Source organism: Ursus americanus, chromosome 17 (assembly GCF_024610735.1).
Source record: "Ursus americanus isolate L20-20 chromosome 17, mUrsAme1.1.p, whole genome shotgun sequence".
Classification (NCBI taxonomy): domain Eukaryota; kingdom Metazoa; phylum Chordata; class Mammalia; order Carnivora; family Ursidae; genus Ursus; species Ursus americanus.
In genome coordinates, this window is record NC_142143.1 from 7,927,088 (window position 1) to 7,940,230 (window position 13,143).

Here is a 13,143-nt window from a genome sequence, read left to right on the forward strand (position 1 = left end):
TTAGATTATCAGAAAACAAGTGACATTAATATTTAAATATTAAATATACAGGTGTATAAACAAACTAGAGGCACTTGGACACTGATTGTTTATTGGGAGTATTTTAAACTACAGTTCTAACAATTTATATGTTCAGTTCTCTTTGAAAGGGTTTTCCTTTCCACAGCTGATTCATCCAGACCCAGAGTTTAAATCTAGTTGCTTAGATTCCCATAGCATTAACCTTTTTTTTAAATTTAATTTTATTTTTTTTATGTAAAGTTCGATGATTCATTAGTTGCGTATAACACCCAGTGCACCATGCAATACATGCCCTCCTTACTACCCATCACCAGCCTATCCCATTCCCCCACCCCCCTCCCCTCTGAAGCCCTCAGTTTGTTTCTCAGAGTCCATAGTCTCTCATGCTTCATTCCCCCTTCTGATTACCCCCCCTTTCTTTATCCCTTTCTTCTCCTACCGATCTTCCTAGTTCTTATGTCCATAGCATTAACTTAGGTCGGTGTCCGTCTGAGGGCATCATTATGTTACTTTGGTTTAAACATCTCAAAAAGTGGCGATTAGAGTGTCTTTGTTGTATTATCTTTGCTTCCTAGCCTACTGTTTTATTTCGTTTGGGCTTCTGCTAAATTATGATTGAATTATTATGTAGCTTTTAATCTTTAAGACTTCATTGCCTTACTACCTCCCATCCAAAATATATCTTGAGTTCTTAGTAAACTTTTTTTTAAGACTTAATTTTTCAGAGCAGTTTTAGATTCACAGCAAAATTGAGAGGAAGGTATAGAGATTTGCCTTATACCCTTAGCCCCCACACATGCACATCCCCCACCAGAGTGGTACATTTGTTAAAATTGATGAACCAGCATTGACTTATCATAATCACCCAAAGTCCATAGTGTATATTAGTGCTTATTCACTCTTGATGTTGTACATTGGGTTTAACAATGTATAATGACATGAAACCAGCATGATAGTATCATGTGGAGTACTTTCACTGCCCTAAAAATCCTGTGTGCTCTCTCTGTTCATCCCTCCTGACCTCCTTAATAGACTTAATAGCTAATGGGGTCACTTCATTTCAGTTCTCCTAATCTTAAAGGTACTTATGCAGTCTTTATTAGAATTATTTTTCTAACTTTACTTTGCTGCTTTATGCTTGAGTCAGAAAATAAAGAAAATTTTATTGCCATACATAGAATAGCCTATAACTTTATTTTTAAAGTAAATATGGTATAATAACTACAAAAAAGTTTTAGAGTAAAACTTAATTATCCCTGTCATCTTGGGTCATTTATGTTTTCTTCTGAACCTGAGTTTTCTGAGCTATAAAATGGGGACAGTAACACTTCACTTACTGGGGTCTCCTGGAAACACTTGTGGAGCACCTAGTGCAGTGCCTAGAAAAGTGTAATAAGGCCATAATTTATTTCTTTTTCAAATATATTCTTGCAAATATAGTATTTGTACCTAGTTTCAGAAATTCAATAGAACTGAAATTTTTTCTCACCTCATATGGCCAACTCTACCCATTCACTTGTAGCAAATGATCTCACCTTTTATTCTCTAGATAAAATAGGGGCTACTGGGATGAGCTTTCTCACTTTTCCATTTTTTTCTGATTAGAGAGTCAGTTGCAGTTGTACCCGTATTTCCTATATTCTTCTGGCCTCAGGAAAAACAGATGCATCCAGTCTCTGCTATCTTTGATCTTGATCCTCCCCCCTCATCCCATCCCCAAATATCTTTTGGGACATTGTTCCATTAATTTTCACCTCTTTCCTATAGCTTTAACCTTTCTCCCATGTTTGCTTCCCTTCAGGCCTGAAACATGCTTAGGTAGCCCTGTCCTGTCATACCAGTCTGGTCTGGTGGTGGTTCTCCTAAGTTTACTTAAAGGATATTCTGTACCTACTGGGTTTATTTATAAACTGTTGTATCTCTCTCTATATAAGTGTGAGAGTTAGCTTGATGGCTTTATCAAGGGAAAGACTTACATTAACTCTGATTAGGTGAATAACATTTTTGAATATCAATGCCACAGTAAGTAGCTTTCAATCTTTGGAATTTCATTAGCTCCAGATCTACCACTGAAAATGTATTTTAGTTATTTTTCTTTCTTTCTTTTTAAAATAACCCTTCTGTCAGGTAATGCCATCTACTCTATCGGAAGAAACCGTACACTGATTTCAGTGGTGCTGTGACTCAACCACCATTTCTAGACTCCTCTCTGAAAATTGACTTTGAAACTGGCATTGCATTTTTTTTTTTTTTACTGTGTTTCACCCTTCAGTGGTGAATTAACATTTTGGAAATGGTTGAATTTGGTGACCTGGTTGGTAAGCTAACCCAAACATCGTTGTACTTAAAGACATGATACTCAGCTTCTGTATTTATGTATGTTTTTTAATGAGATACCTGTGTAGAAAGGATTTAAATTCGGATTTCTGGCTTTTTTCTTTCTTGATTTTGTCATTTTCCTAATTTTCATATCCAGGGTAAAATGGTAGCTATTTTATGTCTGTTTTGATATTCTTTTGTTTAGTTTACTAAATTTTATAAATTTTTTGGAGGTGGGATATTAAGTTAGAATTTCACTTGTTAAATATCCAGAGAACATAAAAGAGTGGTGTTAGACATTATGAGGTAATAGATTTGAAATGTGAATATGTTATCAACCTGCCCTTATACAATCATCCAGTAAGCCTGGAATCCCAAAGGAATATGCTGTAGAAGTGAATGGAAAATGATCTTACTCCTTACAACCTTGGCACTGAGAAATCACCACTGAGATTTTGAAGCCACAAACCCTCTCTAAGGTTGCAGCCTGAATTCTCAGTTCTTGTATCATTTGAAAACGTGAAGCAAATAGTTTAACTTGGAATGATTCCAGGTTGGTGGACCGCAAAGTGTCTGGTAGAAATACTTTCCAGTGGTACTTATCTTTAGAAAGTTTAAAAGAATGCCCAAAAATAAAATTCTAAGGGAAATGAGCAGTTCAATCCAAACTAAACTCAAAGAGAAACAAGGCATTGTGAACAAGAACAGTAGCAGACAGCAGCAACAATCAGAAAATGGAATTTTCAGTCATAATCTTAAAAAGCTATTTAGTATGTATAAGAAATATTTAAGAAAATAAAAGAATGGCTAGAAAATATGTGTGAGGAACAAGAAACTAAGATTGGCGAGCATATTTGAAAGTTAACCAAGTAGAATGTCTAGAAATGAAAAGTAAAATAACTGAAATTTGAAAGTAGATGCAGGATAGTCCTGGGAACACTAGAAACTTTATTTTTTTTTTAAAGATTTTATTTATTTGACAGAGAGAGAGGCAGCGAGAGAGGGAACACAAGCAGGGGGAGTGGGAGAGGGAGAAGCAGGCTTCCCGCTGAGCAGGGAGCCTGATGCGGGGCTCCATCCCAGAACGCTAGGATCATGACCTGAGCCGAAGGCAGACATTTAACGACTGAGCCACCCAGGTGCCCCTGAAAACTTACTTTAAATAAAAATCATAGCTCTTAGAAAGATAGGACAAGAAGGCAGAGGGGAATATAACAAAGCTAAATTTTCACCGTCCATAATGTAAATGTCTAAAATTGATGAATCAGAAGATAATGGGATATTTTTTAATTATGGAGATGAGTAAATTTCAAAAGAAACAGCTAAAAGAAGCTAAAATAATTGCCTCTGGGAGGAAGATTGGGTAAAATAGGAGTGGGCAGGAACTACTGTATTTTGCCATTTATATTACATGACTTTTTAAAACTGTGCATCTTTCGTTTTGGTCAAATTAAAATTTAAAGCTAAAATAATTAAAAATAATTAGTGCATAGCTGTAAATTAATAATTGAAGCCGAGTGGTGGATTCAAATCCAAAACAGGTTTATCAATATATTAGACAACTGAAGACGGGATTAATGAGCTAAAGGATAGCTGACACCTAATTATCATTTGCAATGATTGTAGTCAGAAAATTGTGGAGTGTTTTCTTCATTTTGCTGAGAGACAATAACATCTCCCTAGAATGCTATATCCAGTGAAAATCTTTAAAACATACATGAAATAGAGACATTTTCAGACCATCAAAAACAGTTTGCTACTAGCAATATCCTCATGAGAAATTCTGAAGGATGTTCTTCATATAGAAGGCAAGTGTTGCTAGATGGAAAGTTATGAGACGGAAGAAAGGATGAAGAGTAGAAAAAGTGGTAAATACTGCATACGTCTAAATCTAAACTTTAACTATCAAATGATAAATTAACTCTGTTTTGTGGACATTAAAGAAGAAGCAAAAGAAGTTAGAATTAAAGTAGATAACAGTAGCATGAAGGTGAGTGGGAGTGAATGGAATTAAATTTCTGTTGTTTGGGAGGGGGATAAACCTACTGAATGTTTTTAGCATTGATAAGTTAGGAATGTATGTTATAATTACTAGATAGCTTGTAAAATTTTATCATGAAATAAGGACAAAATTGAATAAATGGCAGGGGTAAGAAATTAATTTTTAAAAAAGAAAAAAAAAACTCTAGTCGAAAAAGAAAACAGGAAAGGGCAGAAAAACCAACATAGAGTATGTATGACACATAGCACAAAATAAGATGGCAGCTTTAAATCCAAATAAATCTTAATGAACTAAATGCTTTGGTTAAAAGAGAATGTACTAGATTGGTTTTTAAAAGGGAGCAATGCTGTTTATAAAAGACGTGTCTAAAAGAAAAGGATACAGAAAGTTCAAAAGTAAAAATGTGAGAAAAGACTTATCAGATAAATACTAACCAAAAGAGAACTATTAACATGAGACAAAGTAGACTTTATAGTAATGGCATCATAGAGAAAAAAGGCTCAATATTTAAGGAAAATGAAATAGTTTTAAGTTTGTGTTCATCTAGTAACAGTCTTAAAATATTTAAAGCAAATACTTAAGAAGAAATATACCAATCTGTCATCAAAATGGAAGATTTTAATATATCTCTCAGTAATTGGTAGAACAGGTTGGGGGGAACTATGAAAATAAAGAATTGAATAATGTATTTAACAAATTTGACCTAGTAGACATATACAGAACATTCTACCAAACGACGACAGAATACACATTCTTTTCAAGCCAAATATGGAAAAGTTATCAAAACTGACCATTTACTTGGCTGTAAAGCAAAACTTAAATTTTGAAAAACTTTTGAAATAGAATGAAACGAAAAGAATTCTTTTTTTTTTTTAAGATTTTATTTATTTATTAGAGAGAGAGACAGCCAGCGAGAGAGGGAACACAGCAGGGGGAATGGGAGAGGAAGAAGCAAGCTCCCAGTGGAGGAGCCTGATGTGGGGCTCGATCCCAGAACTCCAGGATCACGCCCTGAGCCGAAGGCAGACACTTAACGACTGAGCCACCCAGGCGGCCCACGAAAAGAATTCTTAAACCACAGTGCAATCAAGTAGCAATCAATAACAAAAGTAATTAAAGAACATATATGTTTGGAAATTAAACACATTTCTGAAACATCTATGGGCTAAAGAAGAAATCATAATAGAAATAAGAAAATATTTAGAATTGAGTGATAGTGCAGATAGTGCATATTAAAACTTTTAGGTATGCTAAAAAATACAGATTATCATTGAAAAAATTAAAAACTTGAATAAGTGGAAAGACATCTCATGTTCATTGATTGGAAGACAATTATTACGATGGCAATAGTCCTCAAAAGAATCTGAGTGCAATCCCTATCAAAACTCCAGTATGCTTTTTTGCAGAAATTGATAAGCTGATCCTAAAATTCATATGAAAATGAATAGCCAGAACAGCCAAAACAATCTTGAAAAAGAACAAAGTTGACGGATTCATATTTCCCAATTTCGAAACTTAGTACAGAACTACAGTAATCAAGAGAGTATCCTTAGCATAAGGATAGTTAGATCAATGGAATAGAATTGGAAGTCCAACAATTAAATCCTCAATTTTTGTTCATTTGAATTTTGGGAAGGATGTTAAGATATATCAAGGAGGAAAGAATAGTCCCTTTAATGTTGCAAGAACAACTGGATATCCACATGCAAAAGAATGAAGTTGGACCTCTATTTCACACCATACACAAAATTAAAATGAACCACAGACCTCATGTAAGAGCTAAAACTACAGGGGCGCCTGGGTGGCACAGCGGTTAAGCGTCTGCCTTCGGCTCAGGGCGTGATCCCGGCGTTATGGGATCGAGCCCCACATCAGGCTCTTCCGCTATGAGCCTGCTTCTTCCTCTCCCACTCTCCCTGCTTGTGTTCCCTCTCTCGCTGGCTGTCTCTATCTCTGTCGAATAAATAAATAAAATCTTTTAAAAAAAAAAAAAGAGCTAAAACTACAAAACTCTTAGATGAAAGCATAGGCATAAATCTTCATGACCTTGAATTCGGCTATAGTTTCTTAGATATGACACCAAGTAATAAAAAAGAAAAATAAGTAGATTGGATTTCATTCAAATTAAAAACTTTTCATGCTTCAAAGACCCCATCAAGAAAGTGAAGACAACAGAATGGGACAACATATTTATAAATCCTGTATCTGTTAAGGGTCTAGTATCTAGAATATATAAAGACTGCCTGCAACTCAGTAATAGGTAAATAACCCGACTAAAAAATAGACAAAGGATTTGAATTGCCATTTCTCCAATGGAGATATACAAGTGGGAAATAAATACATGAAAAGATGCTTAACAGCATTAATTACCAGGGAAATCCAAATCAAAACCACGAGATTACCACTTCACACCCACTAGGGTGGTCGTAGTCAAAAGGACAGATTATAACAAGTGTTGCAAGTTTATGGAGAAGTTGGAAACTTCATAATTTGCTGGTGGGAATATAAAACTGCAGCAACAGTAGAAAACAGTTTGGTAGTTCCTCAAAATGTTTAACAGTTACCATGTAACCCAGCAATTCCACTCCTAGAGAAGTGAAAACATATTTTCATACAAAAATTTGTACACAAATGTTCATAGCAACATTTTTCATGAAGCAGAAAAGTGGAAACAACCCAAATCCATCAACTAATGAATGGATAAACAAAAGGCGATGTGTCCATGCAACAGAATATTATTCAACCATAATACAGAATGGAGTTCTGGGTCTACAACGTGGATGAGCCTTGAAAGGAGCCAGTCACAAATGATCAGGTATTATTTGATTCCATTTATATGAAATAACCCAGAATAGGCAAATAGAGACAGAAAATTGACTAGTGATTGCCAGGGTGTGGGAGGAGGCAAAAATGGAGAGTAGCTGCTAATAGCTACAGCTTTCTTTTTGGGGTAATAAAAATGGAGTTAGATAGTGGTGATATATTAAAAACCACTGTAAAGAAAAGAACCTGCCAGATGCAGGTAAAATACTTAGAAATGAGTAGCCTTTAAATCAAGTTTGGAAAAGAAGAAAGACTTAAAATTAAGGAGTTACGCACCCATCTCAAGAAGTTAGATAAAAGTATCAAAATTACCCCAAAGAAAGGAAAAGGAAGGTAATAAAACAAAAAATTTAATGAAATGTTTTCAGTAATAATTTGTTGAGAGTGAAAATTTGATTATGAAAACAAAGCAATATGTAATCCTATGTTTTTGGTAAAGTAATGATCCCACCCACCCCTAACAAAAATCTGTACGTCATGGTGCAATTATTGTTTCCTCAAAGATGAGGAAATATTCTTTATTTCAGTGACTTCCAAATTTATATTTCTATCTCAGAATCTCTGTATCTTCAGACTAGTATCTGGCTACCTGCTGGACATCTTCAAGTAGAAGTCCTTGAGGGACTTAAAATTCAGCTAATTGAAAGCCAAAATCATTATCTCCTGACCCAGAATTTCTCCTCCTGCCGTGTTTACTTATAGTTATGACCACACTGTATCCCTGGTTCTTTTTTTTTTTTTTTTTTTTTAAGATTTTATTTATTTATTTGACAGAGAGGCAGCGAGAGAGGGAACACAAGCAGGGGGAGTGGGAGAGGGAGAAGCAGGCTTCCCGCTGAGCAGGGAGCCCAACACAGGGCTTGATCCCAGAACCCTGGGATCATGACCTGAGCCAAAGGCAGATGCATAACCAACTGAACCACCCAGGAGCCCCAATCATATTTTGTTAACAATGTATGGTTTTCATATTTAATGGCATGTTTATAATAGCAATTCTCAAACTTTTTGGTTTCAGGATTTCTTTATACTCTTAAAAATTATCACAGACTCTAAGCTTTTGTTTATGTGGTTGTAACTATCAATATTTATTAGAAGTTAAAATTGAGAAATCGTTAACATTTATTTCTTGTTTACAATATTAAACCTGTTACGTGTTAACATGTAACATTAAAAAAAACATTTTCTCCAAAATAATAAGAAGAGTGACATTGTTTTATATTTTTGCAGATCTTTCTCATGTTTAACTTAAGAGAAGATAGCTTGATCCTTTTATCTGCCTCTACATTCAGTCTTACAGTATCACATATCATGTACCCTCTGGAAAACTTTATTACACTACTGTGAGAAAATGAGAATGAAAAAGGCAAAAACTGTGATAGTATATGAAAATAGTTTTAATCCTGCAGACCCCTGCAAAGGGTTTGGGGACTTTCAAGGAGCCATACTTTGAGACTCTCTAGGCTATATGCTCTTGTATTCTGATGTCTTTTAAAAGTATATTTGCTTAAAAAAAATAATAAAAAAATAAAATTAAATTTAAAAAAGTATATTTGCTTTTTCTCCACTTCAAAACTAAAACTAACACATGCTTGTTGTTAAAAAAAAAAAAAAGTAATGGTTATATGGAGAGTCATTACAAGGGAAATAGGGCCACCTTTAATTCCTTTCCTCTCCTTACCTATTCACTGTTAAGTTTTTTGTGTGTGATTTTCCCAGATTGTGTATGTGTGTTTGTATTGTGTACACTTTTATAAGTGGAAGAGAAGAGTCAAGTTAAAAGACTGAAAAAAGGTGGAGAACACAGGTAGAACAGTGAACAGTAGAACTTGGAGTCCGAGAGCTCTAGGTTCTAACTCTACCTCTGCGCCTTGGGCTTTGGGCAGACCTCTTCACTACACTGGCTCATACTGCTTAGTTCTCAGGTGAAGGGAGTCCTCTACAAGATGATTTCTAAAAGCTTTTCTGGCTCCAGGTGACAGTGCAGTATAGCAATTAATTTGTTTCCCAAGACCTAATGGTTAAACGCCAGAGGGGTATGGTAGAAAGTTGTGACTAAAAATGTTTGTTTTTGGTGAGGCACCAGAAGGTTGTTTCTCTGGAAATGGATTCTTTTAAATTGTAATTAATGTCAGCAGTAGAACTCCCACTCAGATGGTTAGAATTCTGTGGGACTCAAAATAATGGATTTATTTTTATGTCTCTCTGGCACAACAGTATTGTACATTGTGGTTATCTTCTTGGTATTTTGTGCCTTCTAATTTTATATAAGTGAACAGACAGACCTAGAGGAAAAAAAACACTGAGTATTTATGAAAGAGGAATTCAATTCAAATTCTAAAAAGTCATGTGCTTATATAGGCTTGGCATAAGACTGGCATAGATAATAAATATTTTCCTTCAGGTAACAGCTGCTTATGAAAACGAAAGTAGTCATCTGTGTGTTTGCTTGGTGAAGAGACAAATATAGCAAGTTCCCAATGTACAGAACAGCTATGTTCCAAATTTATCTTTAGCATTTTGAATACATTTTTCATGGATATTAAGTTTATTTGTAGGTGCGTACAGTCATACATTAATTAACAAGTTTAGGGCTTATGCTATGCCAGGCTCTATGCTGAGTTTCCAGACTAGTACACAGAAAGTATTTGACACATAAAATAGATCCCATATTAGTACCTTTTTTTCCTTGTCAGTAATTTTTAGTACTACATTAGTAAAATTTTAAAAAAGTTTTAATTACAACAGTGGTTAAGAGTGTGGTCTCTAGGGGCGCCTGGGTAGCGCAGTCGTTAAGCGTCTGCCTTTGGCTCAGGGCGTGATCCTGGCGTTCCGGGATCGAGTCCCACATCGGGCTCCTCGGCTGGGAGCCTGCTTCTTCCTCTCCCTCTCCCCTGTTGTGTTCCCTCTCTCGCTGGCTGTCTCTCTGTCACATAAATAAATAAAATCTTAAAAAAAAAAAAAAAAAAAAAGAGTGTGGTCTCTGGAGCCAAGCTGCCTGTGTTCAAATACTAATTCTGCCACTTGAAAAGAGTAACTTTAGTAAAGTTACAAAACCTCTTAGTATCTTTTTCCTTGTGTGTAAAATGGAAAAAATAGCAGTACTTACCTCATCAGGTTGTGGTGAGGATTAAATGTTTGTTATTGTTTTTATTTTTTATTTTTTTTTTTTGAAGATTTTATTTATTTATTTGAAAGAGACAGAGACAGCCAGCGAGAGAGGGAACACAAGCAGGGGGAGTGGGAGAGGAAGAAGCAGGCTCATAACGGAGGAGCCTGATGTGGGACTCGATCCCAGAACGCTGGGATCACGCCCTGAGCTGAAGGCAGACGCTTAACCGCTGTGCCACCCAGGCGCCCCTGTTATTGTTTTTAATTGTGTAATTCACATAATATGAAATTAACCGCTTTGAAGTGTATAGTTCAGGGGCACCTGGCTGGCTTAGTCCAATCGAGTTTGAGCCCCATGTTGGTGTAGAGCTTACTAAAAAAACAAAAACAAACATAAAACCCCACAAAACTTTAAAGTGTACAGTTCAGCAGTACTTAGTACATTTAATGCCTCATTCCGTAACATTTTGAATGGATAAACAAAGTGTAGTATATACACACAGTTGACTAGTACTCAGCCATAAAAAGGAAGGAAGTACAGATATATGCTCCAAAGTGGATAAACCTTGAAAAGCATTATCAGTGAAAGAAGCCACACGCAAGAGGTCACACTTTGCATGATTGTTTTTATATGAAATATCAGGATAGATACATGCATAGAGACAAAAAGCAGATTAGTGGGTAGTCAGGGCTGAGTGCAGGGGGAGGTGAAACGTGCCTGCTTTTCTTTTGAGGTGATGGAAATATGTTGGAATTTGATAGAAGTGGTGGTTGCACAACATTGTGAATATACCAAATGTCACCCAACGGTATACTTTTAAATGGTTAATTTATGTTATGTGAATTCCACTTCAATTAAAAAATAATAATAATAAAGCCACTTGATCACTTAGATTGGCAAAAAAAATTCTTAGGCAACCAAAGCCAGAGTCTGCTTAATCATATGGGTTCCTGCTCTTTCTGGCTCCAGTGGATTTCCCTTACTTTGAGCTCTGCTAAGTACTTAAAAGGTGTTTGTCATATATTTAGTATTTTATGTAACAGGGCTAGGTATTTTGCAGCATGTTGTCTAGCCCACCATATTGCTGGAAATGGAAACCCTCATTTCACCCTTAAATTTTTATTTATTTATTTTAGAGAGAGAACAAGAACATGAGGAGGGAGAGGAGTGGATGGGGAGGGAGCAAGAAGGGGAAAGAATCAAGGAGACTCTACCCTGAGTGTGGAGAAACCTGTCTTACCTGAGCCCAAACCAGGAGTCAGGCGCTTAACCAACTGAGCCACCCAGGTGCCCCTACACAATACTTTTACACATAAACCTTTTTCTGTAATTGGAATGGGGAGGAGGCAATGCTGGGTTTTGAGTTCACCATCTTGATCTAGTCTTTCCAGTACTAATAAATTTTAAAAAGTTTTACTGATTTTATGCTAGTCCTTGAGGAGGACTAGCATTGAACTCTTTGTACCGACTGTTCTTTTTATCCTGGCATACAATTATACTTCACTGGAAGATATCAAGGTAGATAGGCAGGTTTTTCTAACCTAGGAAACTTTGGGTATATGTTTAAAGCTGGCAAGGAAGAGGGATGGAAATGGCCCAGTTGTTTGAAAAAGTAGTTTGCAGACAGGACTTTTCTGCCTGGAGATGCCCTGTTTATGCAATACCGTGCATGGACATATAGTACCATGTGATGGGGAAAAAATGCCACAGCCTTCATAATCCAACAAGCATTCTCCAGCTTTTCAGTCCCCATTTTTCTTGGAAATTGCCTGTAGCGTGAGCAAGGATGATGGAAGCATAGATCTGTAAACTGTAAGACTTTGTGGGTCCAATGTTTCTTGAGACATCAAATATTATCTAGTCCTTATTAGAAAAGAACATTTATGTTGGAGTCATCAACAAAGCAGAAATAACTGAAAGGGTAACTTGAGTAAACATTTCATTAAGAATCTATATCGTACAAAGAGATGAGTAAATATTCTTACAGTCTGGTAGAAGAGACATAAGCAAGTGCTGTGGGAACACAGAGGAACGAACAACATAGAGGAATATACCCCGATGGGCAGGGGGTGGTAACATTCAATCTGAGTTTTGAAGAATACTAATAGGACAATACAGTATTCTCCCTTGTCAAGCAGGCTGACCTACTTAAATAGATAATGAGACCTGGCAAATGTTTCTTATCTGTAAGATTGACCTAATTCCCAGTTGTTATCACGATTAAAATATTTTATGTAACCATTATTAGATCAGTAGCCTAAAACTTGAACTTATGCCTGAGAATATACACCAGTGGGCCTCCATCTGGGTTGAGAACCATAAACCCACCTAAAGATTTCATCCCAAACTTGATGCAAGTGGTTTTTATCTGTCATAGGATTTTTAAAAAAGAGTTTGTTTGTTTGTTTGTTTGTTTGTTTGTTTGAGGTGGGGGCAGAGGGAGCGGGAGAAGCAGGGTCCCCACTGAGCAGGGACCTCCCCCAGCCCCTCAATGCGGGGCTCCATCCCAGGACCCTGGGATCGTGACCTGAGCCAAAGGCAGATGCTTAACCGACTGAGCCACCCAGGCGCCTCTATCTGTCATAGGATTTTATGAATGGAAAGAATGGTGTTGGCTTCTGTCCCTGATACTTTTGTCATTGCATTACCCTGGATAAATTTATAGAATATTGAGCCAAGATTGTCCCTATTTTACTTAAAACACAAGCAAACAAAACTATTTTAAAGAACAATAGGATTTTTACACATCTTTGTGGTAAAAACATTAGTTAAGCAAAGAGAATAGAAGTATGTATCTGTTTGATTACTGGGTATTTTGGTTTGTGGGGTTATCAGAGAGAGCATAGGAGCAGCAACTGACCTATAGAAG

At 36.2% G+C, this 13,143-nt stretch overlaps 1 protein-coding gene across 3 annotated transcripts in view; it reads left to right on the forward strand.

Annotated features, from left to right (window-relative positions):
• Positions 1–13,143, forward strand: part of SLC25A17 (solute carrier family 25 member 17) — a 42,341-nt gene that overhangs the window by 6,384 nt on the left and 22,814 nt on the right. Inside the window, exon 2 of one of the 3 annotated variants that reach the window (XM_087868678.1) lies at positions 7,001–7,157. The exons of the other annotated variants lie outside the window; for them this stretch is intronic. The gene's annotated coding sequence lies outside the window, so the exon portion shown is untranslated. The remainder of the gene's footprint in view (positions 1–7,000; positions 7,158–13,143) is intronic. 3 annotated transcript variants of the gene reach the window in all.